Source organism: Cupressus sempervirens, chromosome 1, assembly GCF_028749045.1.
Source record: "Cupressus sempervirens isolate cs-2001-9-10 chromosome 1, ASM2874904v1, whole genome shotgun sequence".
NCBI classification, from domain to species: Eukaryota; Viridiplantae; Streptophyta; class Pinopsida; order Cupressales; family Cupressaceae; genus Cupressus; species Cupressus sempervirens.
The window spans coordinates 421,066,016-421,081,689 of record NC_143118.1 but is presented as its reverse complement, the minus strand read 5'-3'; positions in this window follow the sequence as shown (position 1 = coordinate 421,081,689).

Sequence of the window (15,674 nt, the reverse complement as noted above, 5' to 3'; positions counted from 1 at the left end):
TGCAAGGTTCATGAACTATTTGATAAAATACCTCTAAAAAATGTGGTCTTACGAACAACATTGATAATAGGATATGCAGAACATGGATTTGTTGGAAAGGCATTGGAAACTTTTAAGCACATGTAACCCACCTTTGTAAGGAAAAACTTTTGAAACATTCTCACTTTATGTAGAGTATGAACCTCCATCAAAGCTTTATTGATATCATAATTCTTGTAGATGTCATTATTGCAAGTGCCCTGCTAGACATGTATGCAAAATGTGGAAGTATAGAAAAGGTGTGGTAACTCTTTTATAGAATGGCTAAAAGAGATATGATCTCATGGATTTCCATGGTTGTAGGATATGAACAAAATTCATTTTCTAAAAAATCCTAAGAAACCTTCAAATAAATGCAATTAGAGTTATAAATCCATACTCTAAAACCTTTACTAGCATCCTTAAATCTTGTCACAAAATGAGAGCTTTGGAAGAGGGCACCAATTTCCATAAGAACATAACTAAAATTAGAATGTTATTAGATGTATAGGTTTTGAATGCACTAGTAAACATGTATGTAAATTGTGGAAGAATTGAGAAGGCACCTAATGTTCTCAACAAAATGCCTCAAAGATATGTGGTCTCATGGAATTGCATGATTGGATGATATACATAAAAATGGAGGATATACACAACATTTGAAATAAATTGGGTTGGATATTGGGTGCTTTCTAGTAGGTTTAAGCCTTCTTTCCTTATCAAATCTATGCATTGCAAGGTAATTCTATACATTCTCAAGTGATTAGACATAAAAGTTAGGAGAAAAAATCAATCACTAGCAATACGTAGGGTTATCCATAAAACTTCAAAGCAACCCAATTGCTACCCAGCTTGAATGTATAGTGTGGAAGAAATAGATCAAATAGAATCCATATTTTTTTTGGGGTAGAAAACAACACTTTAAACACAAGAGGGAAAAAAACAGTATTCAAAAGTACTTGGGTCAATTCCATTACAACTATATAGTATATATTTGGTTATAAAAGGCTTAGATCTAATAAAGTAACAATTACCAAAAATAGTTGACCATACTAGTATGAATTTGTGATCATTGAATCAACATCATGGTATTGGTGATGGAGATCATACATGGGGTGAGTTATTTTATTGCATCATTGTATTGCTTTTATTAGTTATTAGAATTTGATTAGCTTGGTACAATTTACATTTACACAATTTCTTGTCAAATAAATGTAAATATTTGATTTATTAGGATTTGGTATTGGTTCTTAGTCATTTCAAAAAAATTATTATTACATTGTATTATTTCAACACGGGATTAGCTAGTTTTTGGATGAAAATAACTACTTTTGATCTCCAAGATTCACTCAATTATCTATATAACTCTAGCCTAACAGTATCCTCATGTTCAAACTTTTTGCATGATTCTTGTTTGACTAAATTACTTTCTGCCATGTACTATTGTTTCTCTTCTGACCCCTAATCTTCTAATGTTTTTTTTGAGATCTAGATGAAAATATCGATGTTGTAAGATCTCTTTTTGAATGATGTGAAACTCTTTAAAAAGACTTCTTTTGCAATGTTCATGAAAACATGACTCTGCATGTGAAAATTATTATATTAATATCTTATTTCTTTTTCTTTGAAAAGAAAAAAATCTTCCTCTAAATAACCTGAATGTGACACCATTCAACAAATTTTATATTGAGAACTAACAAAGTAATTTATTGTGCATCTCCCCTTTATCTACATTATGCAAAAACTTCTAATGTTTAGGATTTTTCTTACTAAAATCCCAAAAATTATCCAACATGTTTTAAATGTTATTAGTACGAAGTTGTTTATTTGTGAACTTCTATCTTCTAGTATTTTGGAGCTTCTCCCCAAGATTCTTTTTGTTTCTATTAGGGAGCTTTTATGTGTTATCTATAGTTCCCTAACACTTATGAGCTTCTCTTCAATACACTTTTCCTAATTAACAAGTGGTCATTTCTTCTTTATGTTGTTATATTTCTAGGCATTAGATTTCTTCCTAGGAATACTTGTCTTCTTCATTGGAGATAATAGAATCTCGTGTATGCGCTTCTGACAAGCCACATGCTATGCCTTCCTATGTGCACTCCCATGATTACTAGTTAAGTGCTTCTCACACATGCCACTTTAACCAGTAAGTCTACACATAGTCTCTCTATCCCCACAATTTGATATATTTTCATTCATGCTCTCTTATATCCCAAAATCTAGATATTATATGCATGGAAAAAAGTACTTTTTATATATTCTTGAACAAAATGCTCAATGTAATCATCAACATTTACTATATCATTCTACATTACAAATTCCACTCCTCTGTCCTTTTAAATATTTTTTAATAATATAAGGTCCTCTATAAATACTATGCTCATTAAAGGATTAACATCATTAATCCAATTACCATAATGGATATTCCACTTTTTCTCTCTACTATTTGATTGCATTAAAGATTCATCCAATTTGGACCAAAAATATATGCTTCTCTCAAGAAACCTCTCATTTTTAAAAAATTAACTTGTGTTGGGAGCATTTCCATTATTTTTTGCATTTTTAACCAAGCTCTTCTTCAAGGCATTTCTTTTTTTCGGTAGGGACTAGAAGGGTAAGCCCAAGGGTGAAACATACACAAAATCTTGATAGTCTCTACCAATCCTAGGTCTCAATTCAATGTTACAACCAATAGCCAAAAGATGCACCATTGCACACTCCTATAGATTCTTATGTAACTTTGATAGTGACACTTTCTTTGAAGTTTTGTAATCTTCTCATGCATGGGTCAGCAATGGAAACTATAATTTTCCAACATGTTTGTATCCTCACCCTTATCATCCAATGTTTTATCTCTAGTAGTGTTACCATAATTTAAATTAACTTCTATATTTTAAGTGATTGATTTATCCTTTAGCTTTGATGACCTTTAAACTCTATAATACTATGAGATTTCTCCCTATTCTGTAGATATAGAAAAAGAATAATTTGTATTCCCTAAATTCTCATTGCAATTATTGTCATTAAGCTCATAAACTTTAATTTCTTAAGAATGGGAAATTATAAATTGTCTTAAGAGAATACCCCATTAAGAGATTGAGCAATGAAATCTCTTATTATCTTTTTTTTCTCTTTTCCAAAACTATAGATTGAAAAATATCCTCTATATCACCATGATATGAATCATTTATGTGAACCTCACCACAAAGTATGGTATTTTATTCTCCTTGAATGAGACCATCAAGGGACTACTCCCTCTTCAATTTATTCAAATTAGTCAAAACTTCATAAAATATGCCATGGTTTTAATGAGAGAAAAAATCTTTCTTTTTGGAATTAGGAATCTTATTTTCATATAATTTAGCCAACTTCCCACTTTCCTAGAGAGATACTTATTGATTAGAAGTATATAGATATTCAATAGCTACAAAATGCCATGAAACATATTGAACCTCAACATTTGATTTCCTTCCATTGCTATGAATTTTGTTCTTTTGGTGAAATTTTTATAGCCTTCAAACTTTTTGACATTCTACCAACACTATATAGACCTCTACTAGATTTAGAAGCATGAAGGTCCTTAAATTCAATTTTTCTTGCATTGGCATTTCCTTTCTTCAAGGTAGTTTCTATTGAACCAATCCTTTTACTAACATTTTTATCCCTTAGCATGGAAAAATCAACACTATAAGAAGCATTACATTTTTTTACCTCCCATTCCATTACTTTAATGGCATTTGACCCCTCACTATTATTACATCTTTCTTGTAAGAATTTTTTGATCTTGTGTTATCTCACAAAATCTCTAAATCTTCTTCTTTGCAAGAAACAAATTTAAAAATTTGTGATCCTTGCTAGAGCTTTCTAAGATGTCTTTATAGCTAACACTCAACATTTAAGAACTAACTAAAACCCTAATCAATACATTTTCTTCCTCTGCACATTTTCTTTTACATCCACAAACTTTTGATAATTCATCCTAATAGATTTTATCATTTAACTTCTTTCTCAACTCCATTGTTAGTATTATCTCAAACAACCCTCCAACAAGCTTGGTATCCTGAGTGTTTATAACACATAGTCTCAGAAAAGAGAGATAATAGTAGCTAGTCAAATATTTCTATGCCACAAACTAGATACAAACACCTTATTTTATGATATGATAAAGAGAGGCCATCCATCCTAGAAGTACCAGTTTTCTCATTTAACTTATTTCTCAACTCCATTGTTAGTATTATGTCAAACAACCCTCCAACAAGCTTGGTATCCTAAGTGTTTACAATACATAGTCTCAAAAAAGAGAGATAATAGCAGCTAGTTAAATATTTCTATGCCACAAACTATATACAAACACCTTATTTTATGATATGATAAAGAGAGGCCATCCATCCCAGAAGTACCAGTTGGATATAGTGAAAATATTATTATTGTTAGCCTTGAAAATATGACCAAATCTTATAAAACATGCAAACAACATAGTATTACTTTTCTTACTTCATTTTGAATAATTGTGGAGCCATTTCATGTTCTCTCTATAGGTATGACAATATTCCAACTCAATGTGGTGTATATTATTGATAATCATAGTAAATCTAAATTCAACCAAGAGCTTTACCTTCTAGTAGCCAATTTTGTGTATATGGAAAATGACTCAACCTAAATTAGAGACAAGCCATTTGGAAATCTCACATTTTTTAGCAACATTTTAACTTCTTTTATGTGGGGTTCATATTTGAGTACACAAGAAAATGTAGGGAAATAAATATTGGGGAACAAAGAAATTTTAGTATTCAAACAAAGGTAGGATCTTTGATGGCATGTGGAATTTTATCTTGAATCAAAGTCAAATCAAACATTAGAACTATAGGAAACCTTTATTGTAAATATGTCAAGTGCAACATTAACCATGGATTTATATGTTAATATATGGTAGCTGAATGAAAAATGTTGTTTGAATTCATTGATTCTATTTGATTTCTAAGACCACTTGATCTAAATGCATAGATTATTGATTTTCAAAGGAAAGCACATTTGCTATGTGTATTGTCCCTTGTCTATTCTTATGGGTTTTTAGAAATGTGGCAATAGAAAGGAATTAATTTTTAACAAGATTCTACCCTATTTTTTGTATTAATGATTACTGATCTTCAATCAGATTTAAATAATTGATGGCCTATTTTTCTACTATATAATCTATACAAGGGTTCAATAGAGTAATAAATAAGATTAATAGTTTTGTACCATCAAATGACAACATCAACAACTTTAAACTTTTAGAAATCCTATAATAGCATTTCTCTTACAATAAGAATGTATATGCTTATTTTTGAGTAATGACTTTATAGTTTGTGCCTTCTTTTTCTCCTACACATCTTGTCCATCTAATGCAATGAACATGCATATCTATATCTCTATCTATATTAAGGTTTACAATATATTTGATTGATTTAATATTAACACCATGAGCTACAACATCAGTTGCAACAAGAACATGCCAAATTCCTTATTTAAGCTTTTGGAGAGCCTCAATTTGATAAGCTCGAACCTTATTTAAATGAGGAGATGTAACTTTGAACCTATTTTTTATCAACTAAGATATGAATTCTTCAACTATAAATTTTTTGAATAAAAAATGACAACATCCCCATTATTAATCATCTCTAGAAGTTTTCTAGAAGTCAAGGCATCTTATCTACATCAGAGGGGATTATAGTGGTAATCTATGTAATATCTTCATTGTCCATTCCTATTTCTCCCATAGGGATTCTTGCTAGATCATGTATAATATCACTTTCCAAACATCCTACTTTCCTATGCATAATTGTAGAAAAGAAAAAATCCAAGATCAAACATAAAAAATTCAAGAAAAAAATAAGTTTCAGTAAGCATTGTACAAGGCTTCATCTTATTTATGTCAATCAATATTTTGGGGTTAGCGACTATTACCTCACAACCAACCTTGAGTTCTTTTTTTTTTTTTTCAAGTTTTGACATGCCTCCATACACTTTAGAAACTTGAATAACATGTGGTTTCAATTTTGTTTTGTTTCCATACATACATACATATATGTATATATACATATATATATACATACATATATATATATACACATACACACACACACATATATATACATATATACATACATACATATATATATACATATATATACATATATGTATACATACATATATATATATATATATATATATATACATATACATACATATATATATATATATATATACATATACATACATATATGTATACATACATATATATATACATATATGTGTATATATGTATATATATATATGTATATATATATGTATGTATATATGTACATATATACATATATACATATATATATACATACATATATATACATATATACATACATACATATATATACATACATATATGTATACATATATATATATATATACATATATGTATGTATATATATGTATATATACATATATATACATACATATATATACATATATATGTATGTATGTATATACATATATGTATGTATATATATGTATATATACATATATATACATACATATATATACATATATATGTATGTATGTATATATATATATATATGTATATATATATATATGTATATATATATATGTATATGTATATATATGTATGTATATATATGTATATATATGTATATATATATATATATATATATATGCTAAGACAATTATCTTGTCAGTGCACATATAACATGAATCAACCCTTCTTTAGAAATTTCAAGATGATCAATTATATGCACAATTATTGGCAGCAAAAATTTAGTAATCTTTCTAGAACTAGTCTTAGTTATTCTAACACTATCCCTACTAGATAATGTAACAAGCAAGGCTTGCCACAATATGGGACCATTTTTTCGAGGTGACATAAACTAGTGGTAGAGGCAACATTAGATTCATTCATGTCCATTTAAAATATGTGCAAATATACAAATTTGAAGCATGTCTTAATGGGAATATTAGATAGGCGAGGTTACTAAGAGTGTAGGGGTGAATTAGGAACCAATAAAACTTAATCTTATTTCACCAATTAATCTTTAATATATTTTTTGATCTAATTGCATGCATGAAAGAATGGAAGCAGTAAAATATATATATTATTTTGACACAAAATATCATGACCCACAAACCTAAATAGAAAGTAAAACTTGGGTGGGAATGATACCCACAAGCTTCAGTACTCTAGTATAAAGTTGGCTAGTTAAGGTTTACAGTTGTTCACTTCTAATGATCTACCCTATTAGGAGAAATATGGACTACTAGGTCCACCTTGTTAAAGGATTTACAAAACATACAATGAAGTATGAACTCGATAAAGAGATTTGCAAAAGTTTGTTATGCCTATGATGCTAAAGGATTTAAGTGATACAACTGTTAGGATAGATAAATCTTTGTTGTCCCTTATACTACTTGTAGCCTTCTTAATCCACACTTTTTCTCTTTAGATTCAATTCATTACTTCTTATGTATATTTGGATATGATAAAATACATTCCATATATACCAATCCAAAACATAATTTATCAAAGTTGGCCACAAAATAGATTTCTATCAATGATTACAAAGTCGGCTCAATTGTTGACACTTGATTTTTGAAGAAAAACTCGGTGAAGTTTTGATACTTGACAACCATTCTCAACACTAGAAATCATCACGCTCTTGGTATATGTAGAAACTCAGTTCATTCTAATCATTCTAGGTAGCTTAAATTAGGTCAACACTTGTGTGACTCAGTGAACATTCTAAAACTCAGCATATAAATTGAATCACTTGGTTGACACTCAATGGCTTAGTCAACAGTAAGATTGTGAGCTCAGCATAAATTGAATTATTTTGTTAACACTCCTTGACTCAATTAATAGTAGATTCACATCACTAATATTGCAAACTCGATAGACACTCAGGACCATGATTGACACTATGCAACTTAGTTAATGCCATGAAGCTCAATTTGCACTATCACTAATCAGTCAATAGATACTGATCAATGTGAACTAAATGTAGATTCTAAAACTTGGTAGCAATGATAGCAACTATAAACTGAAAGTTAATCTCAGTAGTAGCTTAACCAATTGATTAAGTGTGAGTCACTAATAAAAAAACTTGACCTTAATGTCATCAATCTCTCTCTTTGGCATTAATGACAAAAACACTTATCAATACAAAACTAAATTCTCAAAATTTCAAGTCCAAAACATTCTTTTATCTCCACCCCCTATCTTTTACTTAGTAACATACTCTATTTTTGAGATTTTTTAAAATTGCTTTTATAAAAGATGTTTTTTGATTATTTGTACATGTATTTGTATACTATTATGTTGCTACCCCATATATATATATCTATCTATCTATACATACATACATACATACATACATACATATATATATCATCTACTCCCCTTTTTTGACATAAGTGCCAAAGGTGTATACTACATTTTCGTCCCAAAATATGACAAAAAGTCATAAAGTACCTTCTAAATTGTTGCCATTGTTTTGTCCCAATTTTCTTGTAAGACTTTGGTTTCATGCAATGTAAACTATATTTATGCTAATAGCTCCATCACGTGATTAGCTATGGAGAATTTATTGTCATAGATGAGTGTCTTGGCATGTACAATTTGTTTCTACAATGCATGTAATGTGTTTCTACAATACATCCATGTTTGGAAGAATCATGCCTTGGATTTCTACATGTGCGGCCCTAATCATGGCTTCTTCCCTTAACAATTATGCCTACAAATTTTTCAGATAACCCATCTTTGAATAGTGAGTATGTTGGGACTGAAAATTGTATGGTCCATTTTCAGTCACATTTTGAAAATTTTGAAGAATCAGTGCCCTAAATTGCTTTTTATGCATATGTAGCCGTTTGTTAGTTTGAGGCCTAGATGATGGTGTTTGAGTGGCTTAACATCTTTCATTTGATATATGCATGTGACCCACGATGTTATTTTTCTATCTCAAATCATTCGGTGAAGTCCCATTTTGAGCTAGTGTCAAAATTTGCAATTCTGCTCGTGTCAAAATGCTTATAGTAGCCCAACTTGTCTTTGAATATCTTTTAACTAGGAGCGTGTCATAGCCTGCCACTTTATGGATGTTTAGTATGCATATCAAAGAACATGTGTTCCAATTTTCAGCCAATTTTGAATCCATTTGACTAGGTTTCAAACCCCTCAAAGTTGGTCATTTACTATTTTGTGCATTTGTGTAGTTATTCACAATTTTGGGAAGCCTTGTTCGACCAATGATATCTTTGACCCAGTTCACCCAAATGAAGAAATTAATTTTGCATTGCACTCCAGGGGTTAGACACTTCATATGTTCAAATTTTGAGGTCATGACAAATCCATTTCATCAATTTACTAACATGATTAAAAATTCAATTTGCTTTGTTTTGTTCGGCTAAGGTATCCAGATTGATTCGTACCCCTGTTCGACACATTATAACTTTGATCCCATTATTGGTAAGCCTAAACCAATTGTACCATTGTGTTGTGTCCTAAAAATTCTTCAAGTATGCCAATTCTCAAGTCATGATGAATCCATCTGCATACTTTCTTATGTCCGTATGTTTACGAAAAACTACTTTTTGACATATTTGCCAGTTTAAAATTTCCAAGTGCCTATTTAGGAAAATTTGCCAAATATATCTTGTGATTCATCATGAGCCCAAAAAATAGAATTATATTCTCCTCATGGAAAATAACCTATACCCTAGTTTTTAGAACCCCAAGTGATCAGTAACCCAATTTATAATGCCAAACCCAAGCCTAATTTATGTTTTTTAACACTTTCCCTGTAGGATAATTGAAGTATGGATGTTTGGCAATTAAAATCTTTTAACTAGGAATTTTCCAAGGGCTGAGAATTTGCAGTATGGTAGAGCATGTAGGATTGAACACTCATGCCAATTTTCGTGGCCTAGTTACTTGATTGAATCAATTTTTAAGGCCAGCTGGCAAGCCTCCAGACACAAATTCACAATTTGCAAAATTGATTAAAAGTGAGTTTTAAAATAAGGAATCAATGATCGAATTTGAATAATGTGAGTCTGAGATGTCCAAATGGGCCATTTTGATGGATCAATTGTTTAAAACAATTCTTTTTTTTTTTAGCCAGACCTGCTTTAGGGTCCTGACTAATTCCCTCTGGTCGATTTTCCTTATGGGGTAATATTATTTTATTCTATTATGCATAGGATTCAATCTTTTCACAAAGTAAATGGTGGAAATGGTTTCTTAAAACCAAAATACAAAGAGCACGTAAAGATTCAGGATAGAGAGAATTTGGAAAGTGTTCCAGTAAAGAGGTTTAGAGGATCACAATATGATGTTGATTTGCCGACAGATTCAAAAGATAGTATTTATCAAGAAACTTCCACACTAATTAGAGTCCAAAGCACTTCAGGAATTGTGATTTCTTTTGAAAAAGAGGGTAAGATAAAGAAAACAAAAATTTTGGAATGAGAAAGCAATAGCATAACTCATGGGCAGCATGATAAAAAGTAGAAGCATTAGTTTTCTGCTTTGGAATTTAAGGAATAGGTTAAGGCACTGTATAGACTTTACAATATTCAAAGATCAGCAATGCATGAGATCAAAAAACATTCTTTTAATTAATGCAATTTGTCTATATTTTCTACAACTTCTATTCATCTTCAAGATGATGCATCAAAAAATTTAGATGTTGTAGGGAAACTACACCAAGCATCTCCTTTTAAGCAAGCATAAATCCATTCCATTTTGATTGCAAGACCCAAGTCTCTTGTATGTTTCACATTTATAGATGAGAACATAGACAAAATTATTAGCCATAATTCTTTATGGAATGTTGAAAAGAAAGCAATTAATTTAGTTGAACTATTTTTGAAGGAGCGGAATAGGGCAGACCATGCAAGTAAGGAAAGCTCCATGTGGTATGGTGGAAGCTGCCGGTTAAAGGAGAATGGAAAAGATGGAAAAGGAGTCCATGAAATTATTCTCAACATTTAATCCTTCAATATCATATGCCTTTGAAAGAAATTTTGATAGAGAAAGAGTAGGGATGGAGTTAAATGGAAGATAGCATGGAAAGACTATGAAGAGTTAATCCCACATTGCCTATGTTGGCATTTTTATAATGTTTAAATATAACGTTACACATTATGTATGATGTCTTAAAAGACAGTGGCTTTTGTAAGCTACAGGCATGTGGTGGGGCCTGTTGATGGCCAGCTAGGAAGTTGCCAAAGGAATAATTTTAAACAAAGAAACAAAGTTGATGACATGGCACCCAAATTACAAATCACAGAATATGGCACCATGTGGCAAGATCAATGGTGGGCGCTTCCCTGGTTGGGGAAGTTGCTTGACGGATAAATAATGTGGGCATGCACCCAGGCGCCACATGGTAGTGGGCTCGGGTTGATGGTGACGTGGCAATCACTGTCATTGGGTGATGTGGCGACCACTATCAGTGGGTGACATGGCAAAAATAAGGCCAATAACATGGTGCCATGTGGCACACATTAGGTGGACTAAGGGAAGAGTCAAAACATTAATAAAATATTTTCGAATTTAGTAAATCGAAAATGGCATTCATTTGAAAAAATAAAGTTATAAATGAAAACTCTATAGTTTATTCTATATAGTTTTTAAAATTTTTCAAATTGGTGTATTTAAATATGCAAAACTAGAATGGGAGCTTGATCTTCAAATGCATACTAGAGGTTCATTTTTTACACAAAACATAGACTCCAATATACTATTGGAATCGACAATAGATGAACTATCCATATTTGGAGCTAGTTTTTGCATAGGATGTCACTGGTACATGCTATAGGACATTTTGTCTCTCACAGTGATTTGTGTGTTTTATCAGATGTTTTGAATCACCAGTTGCAGGATTCAGTGGAAAAATACCTAAAACACATTTAGCAACCTTTGTATCTGATTATTTTGTGCCTTGGTGGTGTTTTGGGTAAAATTTGATCAATTGTCACATATTCGAGTTTAGTCAGCAGATATTTTGCCGAGACATTTTGCAAGGCAAAGCATAAAGGACATGATTAGCAGTTGATGGGAAAAGGTAGATAGAGGTCATTTAGTTATATGGGATTGAATTCCAAGTGGACACATGTCAGGCATAGATTAGATTTGGAAATTCACCTCCTTCCTATATCTTTCTTTCTTTCATTCATTGTAGGGGTTCCAGTTTTGAGAAGCAAATAACTCACTACTAAGACACCATTCTTTAGCACTTCTTCTTGTATGAGTAGTATTTATGTTTTAATGTAGATAGTTTAGATTTGTTAGGTGATTTGTGAGTTAGTTTCTGTACATCTTTCTTGTATTTACTTTCAAGGAAAACAAATAAAGAGAAATAAAGGGATTTAAATTCAATTTGAATCATGTCTCATGTTTGTGGGTCTGTAATCTCTTCTAGTTTGTGAATAAAGAGCATAAACTAGGTTGCATTTTGTTTAGAAGTGTATGTGATTGAAGTGTCTTGTTGATGGAACAAAGAACCATGTAATTTCTTGATGTTTATCACAAAGTTTACATATTTCATGATAGGATAGCCTAAGTATGGGATTCATTTTGATGCAGATGTCTATTCACAAGGTGAAAGATAAATCAAGGATCTTGATGTAGAAATATATCTAAGATTTCTAGAAGATGTATCGTTGTAACTCATTTAATTTTCTAGTAGATAAGGAACTAATCAGAGATAGGATCATTAGGTTTTTTTTCTTATATTTGGGTCTTGCTGATATCAACATTATTAATCAAACATATTTCCCCTTTCATGTTGAATAGCTATAATAGAATGCCCTCACTCAGCTTGTGAATATCATAGAATTTTCAGTTTGCTACTGTAGATCTATGTTATTACATGAGTTATTAGGAGATATAAGGGTCATAATCTATAGTAAATAGATTCAAGAATATGTTTTGCACTGGTACCATATCGATTGAATCTGAGGTCTACCCACCTAGGTTTTGCAGAGCCTAAAGAAGAAGAAGGGTCTAGCCTTATAGTTGGCCTAGGTTCTTGGTAAATTATGTCCATTATTGGAGATAGCTACCCATAGATGCATTCTTGCCTTGCATACTTGGTTATTCAAATTCTCTTAAATCAGGAGCCAATAGAGTAGACATATAGCTTGGGTTAAGTGACAACCAATGTGCACTTTCCTTCAAGTATTCATCTATCTTAGATAGTTTATCTTTGATTTCCTAGTTGAAGATAGATGTATCACATAACATGCTAAATAATGAAGTTACATTATTTGCAGATGTTTCCAATGAACTGAGAGTAGTAGACAATTCTACTTTTTGTATAGCAATTTTTTGAGCTACTTGTTCCAATACCTTCTTCTCAAATTTCTTCTTTTCTCTTTGTAGCATCTTGTCTTGTCCATTTAGATCGTCATGAAATTTTTGGACAACTTCTACTAAATGAACCAGAATATGTTTTGTATCATCAACCTTAATACTTAGTGCATCTACAAATATATTCTTTACATCTTTAAGAACTTGGTTTTCTTTTCTTTTTTCTTCCCCAAACTTCTATTTCTTAGCTCTCTTTTGTAATAGTTAACCCATAATTTTCATTTTATCAAGATTGAGAGTAGAGATATCAAAATTTGGAGTTACTATATCCTCATCTAGATCAATGTCTTCTTCTTCACCTTTACCTTATTTAAAACTTTAGTACTCAGTTGAGACTTATTCTTAACTGTCCTTGTACTTGTTACTAACACTTTTGGAATTGTAACAATGGTAGAAATAGAAGGGCTGGCAAAAAAAGTAGATATTGCACTTATAGTATAAACACCTTGTTGCTATATAACCAAATCTAATGATGGTGGCACTTGCTACTCGGTACATAAAGTGATGATCACTTTAGTTAATATGATATTTAACTGAACAGGTGTAGATATTGGTTGGATGCGATTGCCACAACCAACTTGATAGAAGCTTTCTCAAAGCTTGATGACATTAAATATTTTCTCAAAGAATGAAGAAATTAGGCCATCAGTGTTGCTACAATCTTTTCTAGGTCACTTTCCTCAATATTTTGAATCTCATGGAGATTATCCTCTATAGATTCTTGTTCTTCCTCCTCATCATCTAGATTTACAACTTTTGTTTCTATATCTTCTTCATCCTTATTTGCATTATATTCCTTATCATCTTCATCATCCATGTCACTTACATGAACAAAAAAATCACCTAGTTGATGAAGTTTGTAAACATTCTTCCATGTAGTTTTAGCTATTTTCACCACATGTTCAATTTCACTTACCAATATCATGCATGTGTTGAATTTTAGAATAAGCTTTTCCTCATTTTTTTCATGGATTCTTTTACCTCTTTGTTATTAAGACTCAATATGAGCTACCTTAAGAGTCTTTTCAAATATGTCTTTTTTATTCTTTTTAGCACTATCCCATCTTGGCTTGATTGTTTGCATGAGCTCATTGAGAATTTGTTGTACAAATTGATTAGGAGAGTATTTCAATTTACCTAATTTTGACATCATCATGTCTTCAACCTTTTTTTTCTCCTCTACATTCCTAGTTTCATATTGGAGAGATTTGAAGTTTTTGAACACTACAATTCCTCTTTTAATTTCCTTTAATTTTTCTTGAAATCTAGGTGGAGGCCTTTTGAAAATATTTTTCTCACCATCCTCCTCACCTAGCTTCAATTTTTTCCTTGATCTTGATGACCATCTTGTAAATACTAGCATAGATGACTTAGTAGGTTTGGGTATAATAACCTTAAATTTCTTCCTTTAGGCTCTTCTTCCTTAGAATTTTTTTTTTTTTTCTTCATCCTTTGCTTCATCTTCTTCCACATCATCTCCTTTTTCTTTAGTCAATAGGAGAATATAAATTTCTTGCCTCATCTTTTCTATCCTCTTGTTTCCTTTATTAACTACTTGAGGATGCTAAATTTCAAGTTCTACTCTTATTTTGGCTTCTTCATAAGTACCAAAATATGTGGCCTTGGGATCTATAGGTTTAGTTGAATGTGATTCAATAATATCCTTTGTGTCATCAATGTTAAGCTAATATTCTAGAGGCTTGACCGGCATGACTCTAGGTTTGACTGGTTGAATATAAACTTTGTCACAATATACCATAAAAAAAATATCATCCTTATAGTATTCTAAAAGTTTAATTGGAATTCTCAATCTATTATTCATCTTTTCCTTGAATGAATCAAAATAGAAGTCCATGAGACTGACAAGGATTTCACCCATCTCTTTTTTATATTCATTAATCTAGTATAGCACTAGGGCATTTTTTCTCCATATGACTAAAACTTTAGAAGGGAGGAATTTTTGCACATAGAAGAATAAACAAGTTAAAAGTGAACCAAACCTACATGAATTTTTCTATGAATTCCTAATGTTTTCCATGTTCTTATTTAACTGATTCATCATTAACTCGGCAAGGTTGAAGGACAAGTTGTTCTTCACTACCTTGAGAGTCAAATCAACTACCTCACACAGCAAACTATTGAGATGACTTGAGCTATAGATCTTATGATCTATCACATGAATTCCAAATTTTGATTCCATGTCTATTTCATTTTTATCTTTATTCCTCTT